At 42.4% G+C, this 15,811-nt stretch overlaps 1 protein-coding gene across 14 annotated transcripts in view; it reads left to right on the top strand.

Annotated features, from left to right (window-relative positions):
* The window catches only part of LOC129655324 (craniofacial development protein 2-like), a 111,509-nt gene that overhangs the window by 63,248 nt on the left and 32,450 nt on the right, over positions 1 to 15,811 (top strand). For 2 of the 14 annotated variants that reach the window (XR_008715889.1, XR_008715887.1), the window contains 2 exons: positions 2,036 to 2,274; positions 5,203 to 5,554. The exons of 9 other annotated variants lie outside the window; for them this stretch is intronic. The gene's annotated coding sequence lies outside the window, so the exon portion shown is untranslated. Of the gene's footprint in view, positions 1 to 2,035; positions 2,275 to 5,202; positions 5,555 to 13,679; positions 14,169 to 15,811 lie in introns of those variants that run through there. 3 more of the 14 variants (XR_008715895.1, XR_008715890.1, XR_008715891.1) reach the window with 3 other exon arrangements.

The following is a 15,811-nucleotide window of genomic DNA, read 5'->3' as shown; positions in this document are numbered from 1 at the left end:
TTCCACTCCATTCTAAGCATGTAAGAGTAACCTCCTTGCCAGTGACTGGTCTAAGGAGGTGCAGGTCTAAGCCATTTTGAGCAATGAGATATTAACTGGGTGTTTTGGGAAAAATATTTTTTCCATCTTAAAAATCACAGGAAGCCACCCTCTTTTTCCTACTGGGTGAAAACAAGGAAGCATGTACCCTTGACTGCTAGTGCACCAACCGTACAAGGAAGAGGGACCCCAGCCTGTGGTGAAGCCAAACACTGTGGACATAAGAGCGTACACTGGGTCCTCACCAAGGCCACTGAAACTCTTACCCACCCAACTTGAAGCCTCCCTGCCTCAAGGCTTCTCCTTTGTGAGCTAATACAGCTTAAACCATTTTGAGTTGGATTTTTCTGCTGCTCAAAGATAAAAGCGTCTTCAGTGATAGAGATAACTGATCCCAGCATTGGTGTGCACTGTCATTTGGACCCTAGACTGTGTCTAGCAGAAGGACTGCTATGCTTTCTGGTTGTTAACCTCAGCATCAATATTATATAGTAATTAAATTCTCTAGTTCTGGAGTCTGAGTTTGAATTCCATCTCTTCCGTTTAATAATCAGGCCAAGTTGCTTGAGCCATTTGTTTAATTTTACTTCTGTTTTTTCATATAAGCACAGTAGTACCACTGCCTTTGAAGGATCGTTATGAGGATTAAATGGGATATAAACTCATGAAGCACTTAATACAGGACCTGACACATAGTAAATACTAGAAATTGCAGTGATATATTATGGTTGGCCCCATCTGTTTCCATCTTTTTCTCCATCTCCCAGTATGCTTTGCAGCATAAACCAAGTGGATAACCACTAGAATGACCACAAAATTTGTTGTCAAAATCAGGATGTTTTTGTCTGAGATAAATGCTAAACTAGAACGTGGATAACCTGTCCTAGAGAAACTTAGATGCATGGCCACTTTAGTAACATTAAGAATGAATCCTGAGCAGGAAAGGTTTCTAGGGAAAGTTATCAACCTAAGATACGATTATTGACTTCAGCAGCAATTTCTCAGAGAATGAAAGAGTATAAAAGTGTGGTCCGTGATGAGTGAGAGTTCTTTATAAGGAGACAATTCTTAGAAGAGCTGCATTGTGACATAAAGCTAATGTCTAGCATATTTCCTTTCTGCATTTATAACAACGGAAACTTTTTACAAGCTTTTTGCAGACAGCACTCAGCTTTCTTCTAGTCTTATATCTATAATGCATTTCAAAGAGATGGTGGGAACAGAGCATTTGAGGAGCCATCTTATTGTAATTATATGAGATGGATTATTGCCCCAAGTTGAAAAGATGACTCTCTTTTTCTTTATTGTGTGCTGAAGGAAATTTCAGGAAATGAGTTCAAGCTGGAATTTTCCCTGCTGCCACCTCAGCATTAGGGTGACCGAGTCCCAGGACCCAAGGACACACACCCTGTGGTCAGCAATTCCAGGCTAGCGTTAGCCATAAGAAACCCTTTAGATGATGTGGTAACTGTATGAGACCCTTTAGACTTCAGTGAGACTCTTCTTTTGTAACCCTGCAAGCTTTAGGGGAAAAACTGCCTGACTCCTTGCATAGTCTAGGAGGAGGTTGTCTTTTCTTATGAATCCATGAGGTTTATATGTTCTTAAGAGCAAACCATTGGGAAGTACACTTGGTATTTCTCAGTAGGTACCTCCAGCTTGACAAGGGATTTCACAACATGATCCTGAGGATTTTTCCTTCTTACTGCTAGTTCAGAAGGGACCTGCCACTGGGAAGGATTGGGTTCAATACCTTACTATACTGAACAGGTGTTTGCCTCCACAGCATCCATTCCACACATACCCCCAAGGTGTTGCAGCCATGCTATTTGGAAGGATTTAACCCCATCCAGCTCCAGTGGTCCAAGCCACCAGAGTCATCTCATGGTCCTTGGAGCTACTCTTGTTCAGGAATAGACATGGGGCCTAACTTGTTCCAAACAGAGAGAAGCTTGGGTTTTTCTTTGATTATTTGTAAAAATATCTCTCTCCCCAGGCTGTGGATAAGGAGCCACATTGCTCCAGGAGATGCCTGAAGCCATCCTCATACCATGAGGGAAGCTTGAGGATGAAGACCAGCCCAGAGTTGAGGAAGATACAGTGAAATGAAACCAAAGCTCTGAACAAACCATACCTAATAGCCTTCGTGTGCTAAGTCACTTCAGTCATGTCCTACTCTTTGTGACCCTATAGACCATAGCCCTCTAGGTTCCTCTGTCCATGGGGTTTCTCCAGGTAAGAATACTGGAGTGGGTTGCCATTTCCTTCTCCAGGGAATCTTCCTGACCCAGGGATGGAACCCTTGGTTCTTATGTCTCCTACATTGGCAGGTGGGTTTTTTACCACTAGTGCCAGCTGAGTGGTCCTCCATACAAGTTTTTCAATTGTGTGGGCCTGTAAGTACCATGTAATGTTAAATTGGCTTGAGTTAGATTTCATCTTGCTTGCAACTGAAGACCTCCTAGGTTGAGTAGTGCTTAACAAGCATTCACATAGGTGGAAGGTCCCTTCCGGCTCTGAATTCTGGCCACTAAGGGAAGTCACAGCAGAATAATTGGCACAGAACTTTAAAGTATTGGCTCAGGAGATAGGAGCAAGGCTGCTGCTTCCTTCTCCCCTCACTCTACTTCCTCCCCCTCCAGTTGGTGGCTGCTTTGGGCTCCTCAAGGCTCAGAAAGAAGGAAGAAAGAAGTTAAGGATAAGAAGAGTCTTACTTTACTAATACAGTTGTGCCCTGGCTTTGGACTCTCTTTATCCACCAGAGGCACAATCGCTGGCTTCTTCTCCTGTGGGCACTTTAATGGGTCCCTTGGAGATTCCTTGCTAAACCTCCTTTTCTTTCTTTTCTATTTCAAAACTTTAAACTTTTTATTTTGTCTTGGGATACAACCAATTAACAATGTTGTGGTAGTTTCAGGTGGAGAGTGAAGGGAATCAGCCGTACATACACATGTATCCAATTCTCCCCTAAACCCTGCTCTCACCCTGGCTGGCACATAACATTGAACAGAGTTCCATGTGCCATACAATAGGCCCTTGTTGGTTATCCATTTTACGTATAGCAATAGTACATGACCTTCCCAAAGTCCCTAACTATGCCTCCCCCCAGCAACCACAAGTTCATTTTCTAAGACTGTGAGTCTATTTCTGTTTTGCAAGTAAGTTCATTTATATTATTTCTTTTTAGATTCCACGTATAAGGAATGCCATACAATATTTCCCCTTCTCTGTCTGACTTATTTCACTCAGTATGACACTGTCTAGGTCCAGTCATCTTGCTGCAAATGGCATTATTTCATTCTTTTAGTGGCTGAATAATATTCCACTGTATATATGCACCACATCTTCTTTATCCATTCCTCTGTTGATGGACATTTAGGTTGCTTCCACGTCTTGGCTGTTGTAAACAGTGCTCAATGAACATTGGGGTGCATGTATCCTTTCAGATCATGTTTTTCTCCGGATATATGCCCAGGAGTGGGATTGCAAGTGGACCTCCTTCCTAAATTTCTCCTGGGACAGGCATCGCCTCTTCCAGCTGGTCATAGGGTAGTCCACCTCCCTGTCCAGTCATGTCATCACTTCAGGTAGTTTCTTTGGGAAAGATCCCATTTAAGATGATCCCCAGCTGGCCTTCCATGAGGCCTTTATCTGGTCCACTTGACTGACCATAGGCAATAAGGACAGCCCTTTCTGCATTTTACTCGATCACATGCAGTAGCCTTTAGATTTCTCCCTTGAGAGTCACTGGGTCCTCAAAATTCCAGGGAACACATGTCAACCTGTCCGAATGATTCTCACAAACCTCTCTTCACATGGCTCAAAATAAAGGGAAAGAAGAAAATTAGCATGTCCACAGTTTTCTCCAAAATCACCCTTCCTACAGCCTGGGGTATAAACTAGTGCTAGGAGAAACCTCTTTAGCATGTCAGGCACAACTTTCTAGTGCTTCTTTAGGATGTATAGGTGTTCTTTGCCTTCTGGTTTTCCAACTCACAAGAAAACAGAAGCAGTCTCATTTAACGTCCTGTTAACATATACAGTGATGTGGGTTTTCTTAATGGGTAGTATTTAAAATTTTTCAGCATTGTACTTATGGTCTATTTTCTAATTCATTGCTTCATCAAACTAGTAGGTTATTGTTTCAAACACTGTTAAACAGATACCTTTAAAACAACAGTAAGAAGGAAGATGACTCACATTCTAACCCAATAAAGGTTACTAGTAATAAAGGATACTAGAACCTAACCTGGAGAAGGCAATGACAACCCACTCCAGTACTCTTGCCTGAAGAATCCCATGGACGGAGGAGCCTGGTAGACTGCAGTCCGTGGGGTCCCTAGGAGTCGGACACGACTGAGTGACTTCACTTTCACTTTTCACTTTCATGCACTAGAGAAGAACACCCACTCCAGTGTTCTTGCCTGGAGAATCCCAGGGATGGTGGAGCCTGGTGGGCTGCCATCTATGGGGTCGCACAGAGTCGGACACGACTGAAGCGACTTAGCAGCAGTAGCAGCAGCAGAACCTAACCAGCATCTGGTACCTGGGTGAACCAAGCCCTTTTCTGATTCTTGCCCCCACCCCCACCCTGTTCCCCTCCACTCTCAGTCAGGGAAGGTCATTTACCTATCAAATACCAAGAACTGACACTTTACTGGGTACTGTCCTAGGTGCTGAGGTCACATTTCTGTGTGAAACAGATAAAGTGCCTGTACTCAAAGATCTTGTATTTCAGTTGGAGGAGAGAAAGACAATGGATAAAAAAATAAGTGAAATGTGTGGTGTGCTAAGTACCTGGCAAAGCACTTTCCAGGTGATGTTCCAACATGGGGCAGAGATTTTAAGGTAGGACTAGTCTTGGGAGCTGTCATTCTAGTGAAGGAGAACGGAATGTAAGCACAATTATAATACAATGTGCTGAAGTGAGCCAGAGAGCAGGGTGTGTACAGAATGCTAAGTGACTAACCCTGCTTAAGGGCATCAGGGAAGCTTGCAGTGGCTTTTGGTTTGGAGAACACAGTACTGGATTATAGAAAAGTAGAGATAACTATCTTCAAATGTTAGCTGCTGGCAGCTTTCCGCAGTGCCCTAGGCCGTTAGCACTGGCCCCTCCCAGTGCTTGCTTCAGCTTGTTCATTCAGGTCTTTTCCCACCCTTCAGCACTGAGGCCAGAAGCAGGTCTTCACGGAGCACTCCTCCTCCCAGAGCACAAGCATCCTGATAAAAAAGGCTTTGGCGGAAACAAGAAAACACTTTGGAGATACCTGTGGTCAGCCCACGATATACCCATAGAGGAGACGGTCAGTAGACAGGGTTCTCTCAGCTGCTCCATCTGACCCCAGCTGAAGGCATCCTCTCTGTGAAGTTAGATCCTAGCTGGGCCTCAGACCACAGACATATTCATCTATGTGATTTTTTAGATGGGGAATTCCTGGGAATTACTCATTCTGTCTCACATACATCTGTGCATGAGTCCTCAAAGCCTGGTATCCCCCACCCCAAGCCCCCAAACCAAGACTATGGCTCAGTAAGTAAAGCTGAATTGTAACCAAATAAAATACTTCAAAGGCAAAGATTCTGCTCCTGGGAGACATTTGTTTCCTTGGGGATAATTTTGGAGTCAGACTAGGATTCTAATCTGTGTGATGCTGGGCAAGTTACCCAATTTCTCTGAGTCTCTTCTCCTGTACTTGTAGTTGAGAGTTTGAAAATGAAGGTAATAAGAGAATGCTTAGCTCAGAACCAGGCCCATAATACTTGTTTGTTACAGGGCCATCATCACTCATATCAAGAATGAGAGCTACAGTGAGGGTAGTTGGAGTTTAGTTTAGGGGAAAGAAAAAGCAACTTAATCATTATAGCACAGCATAGGAAACACAGACAGAACAGACTTGTGGACACAGTAGAGAAAGGAGATGGTGGGACGAATTGAGACAGCAGCATTGAAATATATAATTACCATGTGTAAAATAGATAGCCAGTGGGAATTTGCTGTATGATGCAGAGAACCCAAACTCAGTGCTCTGTGACAACCTAGAGGGGTGGGATGGGGTGGGAGGTGGGAAGGAGGATCAAGAGGGAGGGGACATATGCATCTCTAAAGCTGATTCATGATGTATGGCAGAAGCCAACACAATGTTGTAAAGTAATTATCCTTCAATTAAAAATAAATAAATTTTTAAAAATCATTATAGCTAACCAACAATCTAAATGGCCCCCTTGACAAGTAATGAGCACCCCATCACTGGAGGGATTCAAGAAGTAAGGTTGGATGGCAGTTTCTCCATCAGAAGTACCTGTGCTCATGAGAGGTAGAACTAGATATGCTGCATATGACTTCCAAAGGTAAAGTCTGCCAAGGCTGATTCTGGAGGACAGATTAACAATTAGAACGTGGACTTTGGAGGCAGACAGGTTGAGTTCTAATCCCGACTCTGCCACTTTACTCATTCTGCAAGCCTAGGAAAGTTGTTTATTTGTGGATTCTTAGTTTTGTTATTTGTAAAATAGTGGTGCTAATAGAACCCAGCATGCAGAATTGTCGTGAGGATTACATGAGTTAATATTCATTTAGTAAGCTCTTAGTAAGGCCTCAGTAAATGCTAGCCATTATTTTGTGGATGGTAAGTCTTCTGATCTCAGGCAGACAATTTCTCCTGACATCTGCATAGTGACCTGCTCCAGGATTTAATGAATCTTGAGTTGCTTGAAGTCTCAGCTAGTCTCCCTCCCACAAACAATCCATACTTTGATCAAACTGAATTATTAAACAGAAAGTTAATACAATAGTGCTTCTGGGAAAGTAACAAGAATCTATAATGAAAATTTCAAACTCTGGAAAATGCAGAATGATAATGGCTATCCAATGCTACTCAAGTCTCCTGATGGTAAGAGCAGAGTGCCTCTCCAAGTTCCCCCTCTCTCCCTTACTTAACTTGTTCTTCCCATGGAATCTTGCCAAATGTGTTTGAGAGCAGTCTTCCAATTAAAAGGCCCAAGAGGAAAAGCTCCTTTATACAAAGCCAGAAGACACACATACACATGCAAGATATTTTGAGTACCACTCATATCACCCACCAAGTTGAAGGAAAATAGAACCAGCTAAGACAGAATCCTTCTGTCTTTGAAGCACATCTGAGCATCCTTTGCCGCCCTTTTATAAATGCTTCTTTCTCCTTGACACCAGGAAACTCTCACCACACTTCAGGTCCTTCTATCTTTTTGCTCTCTTCATCCTCTTTCTCCAGAAAAACAGAGAAGAACTTATGGATTTGTGGTTAAACGTTACAGTTCGTTATTGACTGGCAGAAAATGTGCCTGAGAATCACACGTATGAAAGTGTTCTCTCAGCTAGGTATTTGCACAGTATAATATTTCTGTGGGCCCTGCATCCATTCCACTTCTCTGGAAAGAGTTTTCCTGTTTTCCATTAAAGACTCCCTTCTCAAAGCCAGGCCACATGGGTCAGGGAAACCTAACTCTTCCCTGTGAATTCAAATATGGTCACATTACCCAGGCATGACCAATAAGAGGACCACATGCTTTTGGCCACAGTGATAAGTCAGGGAGCTGGTACAAGACCTGGCCAATGAAAGCTAATAAACATTAGCATTAGGATTTTGCCTATAGGATGTCATCCTAAAACTGCTGGGCATGAAGAAAGAGGTTACCCTGTGGCTAATGCTCACTTGAAGAATGAGGCTAGCACCAAGGAAAACAGAGAGACACGCCAGCACTAAGTAATAATGGCATTGTTTGAAATCCTAGATCTAGCTATACCTGAAGCTGACTGCTCTTAATATTTTTCCTATAGGAGTCAATAAATCCTCCTTTTGAAACTGAAAGGCTCCTGACTACCATATATGACATTTTTTCAACTTTTTTTTTAAATGGATGTCTATTCTCTTTGCTAAAAGAAATTAAATTTCAGAAGTACTATGGAAATTATTTTTTTAATAGAGAAATGTAGTGGGAGGGCACCAGTTATTTCACACTGGCTGAGAAAAGAAATATATCTTAAAGAGAGAGCCCCTATCAAGGGCTGGGTAGGAACTGGGCATATGAAACACATAGTCCAGCAAGTATGGGTGCTCAAAGAAGGGCTATTAGAGAAGATAAAGAAAACCAAGAAAGAATATCTAGGATCATGGGCAGGCAAATTTTGTTCATAAGAAAAAAATAATCACTTCCCCGTTTATACCCAAGTGTCTAGAAAATATCTGACACATAGTAGCAGTACAATATTTATTATTATCACCATTTTATTATTATTTGTGGATAGTGGCAGGGGAGAGCAATTCAAAACCGTTCAGGAGTACATTAGTCAGAATTCATCTGAGTTTGAAAAAACCCAACTCTAATAGCTTAAGCAGAAGAGGCGAATTCCTGAAAGGCTCAGAGAGGGGCACTTAGCTGGATCTCAAGGCAACTGGAATCGTGGTTTAGAACTCAACAGAAGGCTCTCCTCCACTCGGGTTTATTTCTCTTAGTGTGCTGGCCTCCTTTTTCCCATAGCAGCCTGGGTTTATTCAAACAGTGGGAGATAGTGTTCCTCAGAAGCAGAGAACTAACACTCACTCTGCCTCTTCATTTCCAAGTTCTAAAATATCAAAGAAGCTGTGTGATGGGACTGTCTTGAGTCAGGAATAGAAAGCTGAGGAAGGAGCCAAACCTGGCAACCTGTGGCAGACACTATCAGTGCCCATCCAGATCTCCCAAACCCTGCACCTTCCAACTGCCAGCATCTGCATCCCTGTGCCTGAGGGCTTCGTTTCCCAGCATCACGTAAAGCTGCTCTGTGCCTGTGAAAGGCAGACAAGAGCTCTGGGAAATTCTCAGCCGCCAGAAATAGCCCTCACCAAAGACTATCTGGAACTGGTGTATAAATACTGCAGCTCCCTCTCTCCTTGGGGAGGTGTGTGGTCTGCACTCTTTCCCAGAGCAACCCTGCAGGACAATGATCCAGTTACCTTATTGTGTAACTTCAGCAGGCACACTTTGCTGTCTGTCTTCCCTTCCTACCAAAGACACCTGCATCTCTCACCTAAACTACAGGCTTAACTCTCCTTCTGGAAAATCTCAAACTAAGACATAAGCCAAGAAAGGACCAAAATCAGGTATCAAGAGGCTGGATATAAAATCAAGAAAAATGAGGATGACAGGCTAGTAAATAAAAGAGGAGGAGGAGGTCTTGGGCAAAATGCCTGAGGAGAGAGGAGAGGCAGGGCTTCCTGTCTGGTTGGTTTTACGGCTCTTATGGGGAGGGTGCAGCTGGGGATGAGATCTAGGACAGGGAGGGCTGTGGCGACATGGACTATGATAGAGCCAGGACAGACATTTCAGTGCCTTTTCTTCCACAGAACTGGGAGTTCCCGCCAAGCCTGCGTGTAGGGAGTGGGTTTCTGGTGTGGCCTGTGAGCTGTGCATATACATGTAGCTGCGATTACACTGGGAGGGGTGCCTGTGCAGGTGCTCTGCGTTCCCTCCGTCTTGGCTGCCTCCCACCTGGTGGGCTCTGTCTGCACACACAGCAGTGACTTTCTCTGTGACTCGTCATTTCTTCCATATTTGCGCGGGTGCCCGCACACATGTACTCACACTGAAAATCAGGGAGTAGGTTTGAGGTAGAGCTGCTTTTAGCTGCTTCTCCAAAGTAGGCCATTGTATAGGATTTCAAGAGCCCAGACTAATTACCCACCACAGGGAAAAAATAGGTTAACACATCTTCCTGTCTTTGGAAATTTTCAGAGAGCATGCTGGGTAAGTAGTGGAATGTCCAACCTCTCTTCAAAAATAAAACAGAATTTCAAAATGAATGGATAATATGATATATACATCAGGCTATTCCCAATCCTCCTTTTAAAATGGCTTTTCTAGAATCACAATTGTATGATATAGAGAAAAGCCCACCTTCTTTTTATTTAATTAAAAAGTTAAAGTATAGCTGATTTATAATACTTAGTTTCAGGTGTACACCAAAATGATTCAGTTATGTGTGTGTGTATATATATTATTTTCCAATATTTTCCATTATGTTATTATAAAATATTGAATGTTGTTTTCTGTGTTATACAGAAAATCCTTATTGCGTATTTATTTTATGTACAGTAGTTTGTATCTGTTAATCCTATACTTCTAATTCAGCCTTCCCCCTACCCTCTTTCCCCTTTGGTAACCATAAGTTTGCTTTCTATGTCTGTGAGTTTGTTTTGTGTAGAGATTCATTGTATTGTTTTTTTAGATTCCACATATAAGTAATATCATAGAAAATTGGTCTTTCTCTGACTTCATTTAGTATGATCTTACCTAGTTCCATCCATGTTGCTGCAAATGGCAGTATTTTATTCTTTTTATGGCTGAGTAATATTCCATTAGATAGATAGATACCAAGGCCCAGCTTCTTAAATACAGCATTTTCTGGACCTGTCCTGTGACTTTGGACTTTCTCCTCTCTGGGTATCAGTTTTTTCACCTGTCAAATGAGGAACCTAGCTAAGAAAGTGATTTCCAATGTATTGTTTTAACCTAAAATTCTCCCCAAAGATCAAAAAATCCTAACTTCTAGAACCTGTGAATATGACCTTATATGGAAAAAGGAACTTTGTAGCTGTGATTAAATTAAGGAGATTGAGAGGAGAAGATTACACTGGATTATCTAGGTGGGTTCTAAACAGAGTCAAGTGTCTTTATAAGAGAGAGTCAGAGGGAGATTTGATTGCAGAAAATAAGTTACTGTGATCACAGAGGCAGAAATTGGGATGATGTGGCTATAGCCCAAGGAATGTAGCCACCAGAACCCAGAAGAGGCAAGGAAGAGATTTTTCTCTTAGAGCCTCCAAGAGGGAGCACAGCCCTGCCAACACTTTGATCTCAACTGATTATGGACCTCTTCCCTCCAGAACTGAGCAGGAACAAATGTGTTATTTTAGGTCTCCAAGTTTGTGGTGATTTGCTATAGCAGCCATAGAACAGTAACAATACCACCAAATGATGGTGCCTTCAAGAGGAGGGGGACTGTAAAGGGTCCCAGACGATGGACTGGGAGGATCTGGGGGCTCAGGACAGAGGGCTTTGCTTCACAACTCCAATCCCACTTCAGGAAGTCTTCATCCACCTCTGCTCACCTGCTGCCTCTGTTGACAACATGTCTGTGCGTCCTTCTGAGCTGTCTCTAGGCAGAGGCTCTGGAGTTTGAACACTGTCAGGCAGCATTTGGCATTCCTGCTTTAGTGTGTTTGAATTTTTTTTTTTAAACATTTTTACAGAGAAGGTGGCTAGAAGGATACTTCCTTAAGTCTTAAATATCCCCTGTCACCTTGAAGGCATACCTCTCTTCTCCCCCAGATCAGAAGGAAGGCCCAGAGATGGGTGATTGCTCTGCCTGGCATTGTGCTGAAGGTGGCTCTGGGGTTCCTTCTGGCCACATAAACAGGAACATTCAAGCATCTGCACTTTGATCTTGCTTAGCTGGCTATGGGACTTGGAAGCTGAACATTTTTTTCTCTAGTTCAGTTTCCTTGTTGGTAAATGTGGATTAGGACACCTGGCCTGCCTCCCTGTTGAGATTGGTGTGAGGATGACGATGAGACACTGCTTGCAAAAGCACTTTTGGACAGTAAAGCTGCTTAACACTCCAGCTGTTTCATGTATAGGAAGTTCACCTTCCCCACTTCTCATTACCACTACAATAGGAATAGAAAATGCTGCCATTTATTGACAGCTTACTGTGTACCAGACACATTTCATTCATCCATTCATTAAGTTGTTCAAAACATATTTCTTGAACTTAAGTTCTAGGTATTATGTGATTATATGGTGGATTAAAGAACAAAATTAGCAGCAATCCCTACTCTCCGAGAGACTGTACTTCCATAGGAGAGGCAGACAATAACTAAGAGAACACCTGTATAATCGCAAGTAATGATAATTTTATGAAAAGAAAAGCAGCATGTGGTGGGTAGACTACTGAGAATCCATGTGATTTGTATTGGTGTCAGGGCTTGTTAAGCTTTATTAACATTTTTTTTTAATCCCAAGTATAATGAGGGAATGTTTGAGAGCTTTAAGCATGAGTGGCATGGTCTAATTTGTTTTAGAGAATGGCAAACAAAAGAGTGACATTTAAATATATGAAACACCCTCTGTGGTGGGAATTATTATTCCCATTACAATGGGAAACAGGTTCTAACTTTTATAGAAGTATCAGAATTGTATCTATCTCATCTTTGAGTCCAGACTCAACCCCTATCATATTCACCAACAGCTCTTTATTAATTCCTTTTTACCACCCTCTCTACCTATGCCTATACCTACTCATTTTTAATACCAGTACAGCGCCAACTCACTGTAAAGACCCTGACGCTGGGAAAGATTGAGGGCAAGAGGAGCAAGGGACGATAGAGGATGAGATGGTTGAATGGCATCACTGACTCAATGGACAGAAGTTTGAGCAAACTCCAGAAGATAGTGAAGGACAGGGAAGCCTGGCGTGCTGCAGTTCACGGGGTTGCAAAGAGTCAGACAGGATATAGCGACTATTAAAAAAAAATGCTTAAGTGTATAATACTCAAAAGTACAGTATTTGATCCCAGCTGGAGAGCAATGGCCAAATACTCTAGGAACAACAGTGGCGAGAACTGTTGGGTTCAATTTTGTTTTGTCTTTTCAATTCAGTTTCCAAAAGAAAACCCGGGGGGTCACACCTCCCCCACCCCTCTCTCTGGGTCCAGCCCCCTCCCCCGCCCCCGGGGCTCACTTCCTGCTGCTGGATAGCGGGGGAGGGGCCTTCCCGAGAACTGCTGCCCTCTCCCCCACCCAACCCTTCTCAAAGCTTTGAAATGAAAATGAAATCATAAAATTTCACAGAATCTGTTGGACTTCCGTTCTTTTTCATATGCCCCTCCTTGGATATTCAAGCTCCAGATCTCAGTAGGTTGTAAATCTCCCTGGCTTCAATCAGAGTAATTTCACAAGTAGGAGAGAAATTCTTCCCTGCAGGGCGCCTGGGCCTGCCCCTAGCCAGCAGCCCAGCCTGGTAGATGCGAGTGAAGTCAGTACCCTGCCACTTCCGCCATCCTGGTGACCCCCTAGCCTGAACCGGTTGAGGAGGCTGTCCAGTCACACCAGTGGACTACTCCAGTGCCAACCTGGCCCGATGTGAAAAACCCGCTAAGAAGCAGCAGCTCTGAGCTCCATACCTGCCTCCCCGGGCCTCGGTTTCCCCTAACAGAACCTGCACAGTGTCTCCTGGCCTCCCGCCCACAGGGCCTCACAGAGAAATTGTTGTTGCTCTATCACTGAGTCGTTTGCAACTCCATGGACTGCGGCAGACCAGGCTCTCCTGTCCTTCACTATCTCACAGAGAGGAGGATGAATATTTAATGAATGAATGATTGTCTGTGTGAAATTGGAAATAATGGTGGATACCTTCACAACGTCGTGGGGATGATTAAAGGAGGTATCAATAGCAGCGCATGGGAATTCCTAGCAGAGAAAGGACACCACAAATCAAAGGGAGTGCCTCCTTCCTGCTCTCAGTTCCTCCCTCTCTCTCTATCTTGGCTCCCTTAGGAGTAACTCCCCTTCAGCCCCTTTCTACCTTCTGCTTTCCCATCTCTTTCTCCTGCTTCTATTTTCAGCAGGAGACATCTCCAGCTTGCAAGCTGGCAGGAGAGCAGAGAGCAAAACTTTTCAAAGCAAACTCCTGGAGCTGGAGACCTCATCACAGTCCCTCAGCCACTGTGGGGAGATCCGAGAGGTCAGGATGAGACTTGCCTGAGCGTTTCCCACAGCCTGCAAGGCTTTCACATAAACTGCAAAGCCCAACTGTTCATGGGCCTTTTCTCCTGGAATTCTTTCAGGGACAGGACGCAGTGAGCTTTCTAACTTGGTTTGCCAGTGGGAAGACACAGATCTGACTTCTGCCTGGCACTCATATCTCCAAACACAAAGAATTGTAAACTAACCTGCACTAGCCACTGCACATTCTAATGCTTATATTCATCAACACCAGCTCATTATTTTAACATTTATGACTGAAACTATTTTTATTGTTGATTGATAATAGATGCTTGTCACTCCTACTAACCATAGCTTTTCCAGGATAAATATCTCCATATTAGCATCTGGTATATAGTGGGCCTCAAAAAAAAAAAAAAAAAAAAGCCTGTTGAATAAATAAGTTAATTTTGTGTTTACTGTATGCCAGGTCCTGCCATATAAAGATGAATGAAAAAAAGGGTTCACAACTCAAGAAACTCACACATATACATACACAAGTAGCTGTCATTTTGTAACACTATGTCACAAATCCAGTATTCAGAATTAATCAATCCAACCATCATTTTTTACTCCTTAAAATATAGTTAGTGCTATAATAAAACAATTTTTTTAATCAGAAGGAACAGAAAAGATGTCATATGAGTTAATCATTTTGTAGTTTTTGTTATGCAGATAAGCCCAAACTAAACTGACACCTTTTTGCCAGATGAGCTGGCACTCCAGTATTTATTAACATTTCATTGGTATTACTTATAATCTAGGTAACAATGTTGCCAAGGAACGGAGTGATAGACATAAGTCAGTTTTAAAACTACCTACATGTAGTATCATCCCCAAGGTCTTCAAATCTGTACTTAATAATTTCCCTCTCCCCTCCTTCGGTTACATTACCGTCACTGTGAAATAATTAAGTCCAAGTCCTGTCAGAAACCTGCTGGGGAACTGTCTGCCCATTTCTTACTGCTCTCTTCCTTTAAAGTTTCAATGTAATCTTTAGTTGCTGTAAGCTCTAAGAGGAAAAAATATCAACACTATATTATATTGAAATCCATAGGGACATTTTTCAGTTGCCTCTTTGGAGATTGGATCTACAGGTTGGAAATGGACCGTGATGCAGTTACACACTCCAGTTTTCAGCTGGGGACTCGTAACTCACATTATGTTTTGTGATGTGTGGCAGGCAAGCTTGTGCTAAAGGGAGTATTTGAAATACAGGACATGAAAAGGTAGTAATAGTGCATACTTCCCTCTGCAAAACTAATCAGGGATCTTTGAAAGGCTTGCCATCTTAACAGCAAAAACATCCAAAACTGAGAACCAAAACCACTAAGGTATCCAGACATGAAAAACTTGTGTAATCTTGTGTCTGGTAGGAGTAAAGTCTGGAGTCCAGGATGAGCCCCACCTAACAGTCACGGATACCAATTGTTATGAATATCAAATAAAAGCTTGTGCTTAAAGAACTATCTAGAAACCTGGCCAAGATCAATTATCTATCTTCTAAGAAGAAAATGTAAGGAAAAATCTTCATAATATTGGATTTGACAATGATTACTTAAATATGACACCAAGCACAGGTAACAACAACAAAAAAATAGATAAATTGTATTTCATCAAAATTAAAAACTGTGCCTCAAAGAACACTATCAACAGAATGAAAAACTTGCTCACAAGAATGGGAAAACACATTTACAAATCATGTCTGATAAGGGATTGATATCCAGACTATACAAAGAACTACAACTTAACAGCAAAAAACCAAATAGCTTGATTTAAAAATGGGCAAAGGACTTGAATAGACATTTCTCCAAAGAAGATATCCAAATGGCTAACAAGCATATGAAAAGATGCTCTACATCATTAACCAGGAGGGAAAACACAAATCAAACCAATAGAAGATAGTGCTTCACACCTATTTAAATGGCTATGACCAGAAAACAGGAAATAACAATTGTTGGCAAGCAAGTGGAGAGATTGGAACTCTGTGCTT

Source organism: Bubalus kerabau, chromosome 6, assembly GCF_029407905.1.
Source record: "Bubalus kerabau isolate K-KA32 ecotype Philippines breed swamp buffalo chromosome 6, PCC_UOA_SB_1v2, whole genome shotgun sequence".
NCBI classification, from domain to species: domain Eukaryota; kingdom Metazoa; phylum Chordata; class Mammalia; order Artiodactyla; family Bovidae; genus Bubalus; species Bubalus kerabau.
The sequence above is the reverse complement of the archived record's forward strand: the minus strand, read 5'-3'. Positions and strand labels throughout refer to the sequence as shown.